The sequence below is a fragment of the Myotis davidii genome, unplaced genomic scaffold (assembly GCF_000327345.1).
Source record: "Myotis davidii unplaced genomic scaffold, ASM32734v1 scaffold100, whole genome shotgun sequence".
In the NCBI taxonomy this organism is placed as follows: Eukaryota; Metazoa; Chordata; class Mammalia; order Chiroptera; family Vespertilionidae; genus Myotis; species Myotis davidii.
In genome coordinates this window covers 234044-239921 of record NW_006292691.1, presented here as the reverse complement: position 1 = coordinate 239921, position 5878 = coordinate 234044, and the positions used below count along the sequence as shown (strand labels likewise).

The 5878-nt window shown below is 47.1% G+C and overlaps 1 protein-coding gene across 3 annotated transcripts in view; it reads right to left on the bottom strand.

Annotated features, from left to right (window-relative positions):
* Positions 1 to 3874, bottom strand: part of FAM234A (family with sequence similarity 234 member A) — a 23583-nt gene extending 19709 nt beyond the window's left edge. For 2 of the 3 annotated variants that reach the window (XM_015565573.1, XM_006766140.2), the window contains exon 1: positions 3769 to 3874. The gene's annotated coding sequence lies outside the window, so the exon portion shown is untranslated. The remainder of the gene's footprint in view (positions 1 to 3768) is intronic. The other variant, XM_006766141.2, reaches the window with a different exon arrangement.
* Between the last annotated feature and the right edge of the window lie 2004 nt (positions 3875 to 5878).

Sequence of the window (5878 nt, the reverse complement as noted above, 5' to 3'; positions counted from 1 at the left end):
ATATGTGTGTGTGTGTGTGTGTGTGTGTGTGTGTGTGTGTGTGTGTTTAAATTATTTTTATTGACTTCAGAGAGGAAGGGAGAGACAGAAACATCAATGATGACAGAGAATCATCTGTGGGCTGTCCCCTTCACATCCCCCCTGGGGACTGAGCCCGAAACCCAGGCATGTGCCCTGACCAGGAATTGAACCGTGATCTCCTGGTTCATAGGTCAGCGCTCAACCAGTGAGTCATGCCGGCGGGCTCTGTTGTTTTATTAAATTGCCTTTAGCTTGTGCTATGACTTGACCAGTCAGGAATATTGATTTTCAACACTTTCCATACGCTGGTCCTCCTGCCTGGAAAGTCCCCTCTCAGTCCTCCAAGCCTCCGCTGGAGCAGCATCGAGCCTGTGTGAGCACTGCTGCCCGGGGTTGGCCACCTTCTACCCCAGAGAACTTGGCCTTGTTCTTTCAGAGCGCTCCCGGCGTCCCTCCTACAGCTGACCGAGAGCTATTTAAGGGCGGGAGGACTCTGTTGCATCCCCTGTGCCAAACATGTGGCCGACACTCAGTAAATGTCAGTTAAATGGAGGGGAGAGAGCTTTATGGAGCCCTGGACAAGAGGACAAGTACAATAAATACAAAAAATAAACCACAATCCGTCTCTTCACTCCAGGGCCAGTCTTCTTGCAGACTTCACGATCTGTGATGTCTAACTGACCTTATAGCACGGGTGCTCAAATGCTTGCCCCTAAAGCTCGCAGTTATACATAAGAATGGGTTAAGAATGTTTTTTACACTAATAACAAGGAGGCCCACGTCAAGGCCAAGAGAGGCCCAAGTATTCTGATAGTTCCACCTGCGTATTTGGAAGACACCCACAATATCCAACTAGACAGCGCTGCATTTTCCGCTGAGCAAAGCAAGAGTCAGACAATGACTGCTACTGTTCAATTGTTTACAGCTGAACAATAATTTCCTCTCTTCACCAAGCAAATAAACCCAAGACAAAGACTAGGCCCTTAGTCATATTTCAACTGAGAGCAAATTTTAAGGTGACAGTGCCCAGATAAAGGCAAATGCACTACAGCATATGCGGGCAGCAGCACTAACACACCTCAACACCCAGTTCCTTTCCTTTACACAAGTGCAAAAGGTTTAAATTAACTGAGGGTGGCTCACAGTACCTCCTAAAAAAATAAGTTAAGGAGGAATATGTACCTGCATTTCAGACAAATAGCTATTACATGGAATCAGTTGTGTAGGTTTGTCCAGAAAATAACAGAGTAAACCTTATCTCTGAATTCTAAAGCAGATTTTATTTTCTTTGACTCTCCTAGGAATCAGTGATACATTAAGGGCGGGGGGGGGTGGGGGGGGGCGACGACAAAAACTTTTCTTGTTTTCTTGTATGTGCCCTGATCAGGGATGGAGCCCGCACCTTGGTGTATGAGGACCACACCTAACCTACTGAGCTACCTGGCAGGGCTTCATTCTCCTCCTTTTTGACACCACATCCAGGCAACCTAAGCTCCACGAAGGATTTTACAAAGTGAAAGTGGGAACAAAATCCACTAGATTCGTGGGCTTTATATAAAGACCAAGTTTGAGTGAGAGATATACAGTATGTTTTAAAACGTCCAACTAATTCTGTAGATTCTAACTTACCTATCTGTTCAATTTAACTCCTCCTTCCAACGGCCACTACTTTAGGTCATCCTATCCTAGCCTATGTAATAAATGGCTAATATGCAAATTGACCAAATGGCAGAATGACCGGTCGCTATGACGTGCACTGACCACCAGGCTGCAAACGCTCAACACAGGAGCTGCCCCCGCCCCCCGGCCCAGTGCACAAATTTTCATGCACCAGGCCTCTAGTATTTCTATAACTTACTTGGATTTCTGCAGCCCTCTCAAGTCTCCTTTCCTTGAAGTTTCAAAAGACAGCATTCTAAGATATCTCCTGATCATGTCATTTGCCTGCTTAAAATTTCTTGAAAGACCCCTCCCCATTTTAGAAAAAAGCTCAGAAACGCCCGTTTGGCTCCAGGTCTTTCACCACCTGGCTCTTGCCTACTTCTAGTACCATCTCTCCCCAAACCCTATGCCCAACATTTGTTCCCCTAGTCACACTGCTAATCTTTGGTACACACTGTTCCTCTGCCTGTCTTCACCTAGTAACTCCCACTATGCCTGCCAAGCACACTCAAACCTGACTTCCTCCTTCACACTGCTCCACACTCACTGAGCTATAGGTGATAAAACCATAATCGCCTAAGTCACTCCTGAATGCCTGACTCACAGAAACTGTGAAATAATACGTGTTTGAATTTGTGGATGAAAAAAGGTAATAAATCATAAATTCCTATGTTTCTATCTCTATCCCTCTCCCTCTCTGGAATCAATAAAAAAAAATATATATATTTTTTTTTTTAATCAATGATGAAAGAATCTTCGATGCACTGCCGCTTGCATGGCCCCAACTGGGAACGGAGACGCAACTGGGGCATGTGCCCCGATTAGAAATCGAACCAGCGATCTCCTGGTACACGGGACAACACTCAAACAACTGAGCCACACCAGTTGGGCCAGCTTACACTAGTTTTAATGGTTCTTGACACTTGAAGCCTGCAACAAGAACCCAGAAAACTGGTAAAATGCCCTAATAAATGTCCACTCGATATCAGGGTAATTTCCTTTATTTCATCCTTCCCTCCTCTGTATTTCCTCTTTAGCATGCTCCAGATTTTGCTTATTTGTCTTCTTTGTTATCTGTATCCTCCTATAGATTTAAAGTTCGCCGAGGACGGGAATTTTGTGTTTTGTTGAGTGCTGTATCCTCAGCACCTAGAACTATGCCTGGCACTAAGGAGACATTCAGAATTTGATGAGCTCCTCTAAGCTGCTGTATGGTCACTGAGACATTGCAACGGAAAAAGAAAAAAGTGGCACAATCTGGAGATGGCATTAGAAAAACATTAGTAGCCAGTACTTGGAGATGAGCACGAAGCACAAGCGCCTCGGCTGAAATCACGGGTTTCTTAAAGAAAAGCAAGGAATGGCACTCGCCTATCCTGATAACGTACTCTTTTCAAGGGCGAACTCTCTCCTTGTTAGCTCTCCGCCAATCAGTTCCTGGAGGAGCTAGAAACTCTTTCACTGTGTTCTTCCCCCCCCCCCCCCCCCTTTTTAAACTCTGCCTGGCTTTTGCTCAGTTAGCCAGGCTATCTCTGAGGGATCTTCCCCACAGAGGAGTAAATACCGGCTGAGCTTCGGGTTACTTTGCCAGTTGGTTTAACAATGTCCTGACAGGACGACATGACTACCTGACCCTTGTGAGACTTCGCACGGACATTCCGTTTTCGCAGTGGATGTTTTTCGCTAGGCAACACCCTCAAGAGTATCCGTAGCCATGCCTGGCTTACCTACTGGCGCAGGCAACACGGAGTGGGAAGTTTCCTACCTGGGATTTAAATCCCGCCTTTGAGGCAAACGGGCTCCAAGTCAACGCAACTAAGTCCAGGCTGCGGAAACCGGAGCTGAGGACCCCCCGGGGCTGGAAGAGCCGGCAGCGCTGGCCGGCCTCAGCTTCTGCGGCAGCCTTTCCACCCACACCGCCGTCCCCGACACGCGTGGACTCCAATGCCCAGGGGAGGTGGGCGCTGGCACGGGCGGCGTCCCTCGGGGCTGGGGTCGCCGAGGCGGAGAGACCGGGCACAGAGTGAGAGGTGGGGCCCCGTGTGATGCACACGGGAGGAGGAGGACGCGCACACTTCCACTCACCTGCCGCCGAGCCTTCCCGTCCTCAAAGCCAGCGCCGCCCCGCTCTCCTCAGCACCGCCCCCAAGCTTCACTTCCGGTATACCGGGGCGGGGCGGAAGCGCGCCGGAATTGGCCTCATCCCGCGGCTGGCCTCGGTTGCTAAGCAACACTGGCTTTGGCCACGCCTTCCCGGGGCAAGACGCTTGAGCCCTCGCGGATCCGGAGCCGCCCCACGGGCGTGTGCGTGGGAGTCCAGCGCCGCGGGAGCGCGCGGGCATCGCCAGCCAGAGCTGGCTTGTCAGTCCGATGGGTTTGAAGTTGAGCTGCTTGTGGCTTTACCCTCATTCCACGATTATTGCCGCATCTTCCCTCCTGTTCGTTGGCCAAGACTTTCTCTTCTCTGGTCCAATTTTCTGTTAAATGGTTTGTCTTTTTCTTATTGTTTCTTAGCGCTCTTTTTTAGATATTCCATTTTTATCAGTGATTTGTGTTGAAAGTACCTCAGTTTGCATTTTGTCTTTTCACTTTGTGGTGAACAGTTTTTACTTTAATATAGAAAAATGTATCTTTTATGCTTAGTATTTTTGTGTGTTTTGTTAAAGAATCCTGTCCTACCCCAAGTTCCTCTTCCACATTTTTTTCTAATGGCTTAAAAGTTTTTATTTTAATAGTGAAGTCCTCAGTTCAGTCAACGAGAGCAATGATGAAGATGTCAGTACTGCTTCCCACCCTTAATTCCAAAGCCTCTGTATTTTAGCTATTGGGGACTGCGGTCAGTGGTCTCAAAAAATTACTATTGGAAACTCTTCACACCTTTGTACACACAAGCTGTTCCTGAAATCAAAAGGTAGCATTAATTTCCCCTCCCCTTGAATCTGCATTGGCCTTTCAACTTCCTTTGACTGATAATGTTGGGAGTAAAGTTCTGGGGTTTGAGCCTAGGCCTTAAAAGAACCGATAGTTTCCACTTCCTCCCTGAGGGCAGCCAGCTGCCATATATGAAGCAGCTTGGACTAGCCTGCTGAATGGCATGATCTCATGTACATGTACAGAGAGAGGCCACATGGAGGACCACAGAGGGGCCCGTCATGTGAGTGAAGCCTTCTTCCACCTACACTCAGCCCAGTTTTATACAAGCAATTTTGTGAACTCAGTCAACACCACCTAGAGTTGAAGAGCCCTGGGCCCAGCTAAGCCCTGGATGAATCCCACAGAATTATGAGAAATAATGCATGTTTTTATGTCACACTATTGCGTTTCTAAGTGGCTTGCTACACAGAAATAAATATTCGACCTGCTGTACCATGAAATGGATCTCTTGATATGAGGCAGTGCTGTGCAGGATTCCACGTCAGTGACTCAGAATTTTGCAAGCCTTTGGATGTGTGGGCGGAAGTGGAGGTGCTTGTAAAGTTCGTGACGCAGGAAAACAATTCGCGCCAAGGGGGTGGGGGGGGGGGGCCTCCTTTTTATACAGGGGTTTAATGAGGGGCGGGAAGAAGCCTTGCCGAGCACATGGCTGCTAGGGTAAGATGGAGGGCATAGCCCTCGCCCTTTCAAAATATATTTAAGAAAAAAAAGTCAGCCCTGTATTCCTTTAGCAAAAAGGATTCATTCAGGAAAGAAGAAAGGATTGCAATTCCATATGTGCAGCCATGGCAAGCAGGCTAAACAAAGGAGAGGAAGTTCTACACAGGAGAAGAAATTGGGGGATGGAGGCTTTTAAAACCATAGAGTTCTTTGGTTTTACAATTTCTAGATGTTTGCCCCTAACAGGGGAGGACCAGATTTGCACAAGTACGCTCCAGCAAGTTGCAGAAATAGCAGTGGGTGGGGAGGGCACTCCCATGTTGTTGTTGTTTTTATAAAGAAAAATAAAATAAAATAGTACATTCACATTAAAGCCACTGAAGATGGGTGAGTTATCCTGCGGGCTGTCTCAACTGACATAGGGCATGAAAACACCTACAGGGATTCCTTTTTTTTAATGATATATTTTATGTATTTTCCTTTTTTTTTATCCTCACCCTAGTTACTAGGGCCAGTATATGTTTTTATTTTTTAAAATATATTTTTAGTGACTTCAGAGAGGAAGGAGAGGGAGAGAGAGATAGAAGTGTTGAAATAAGTC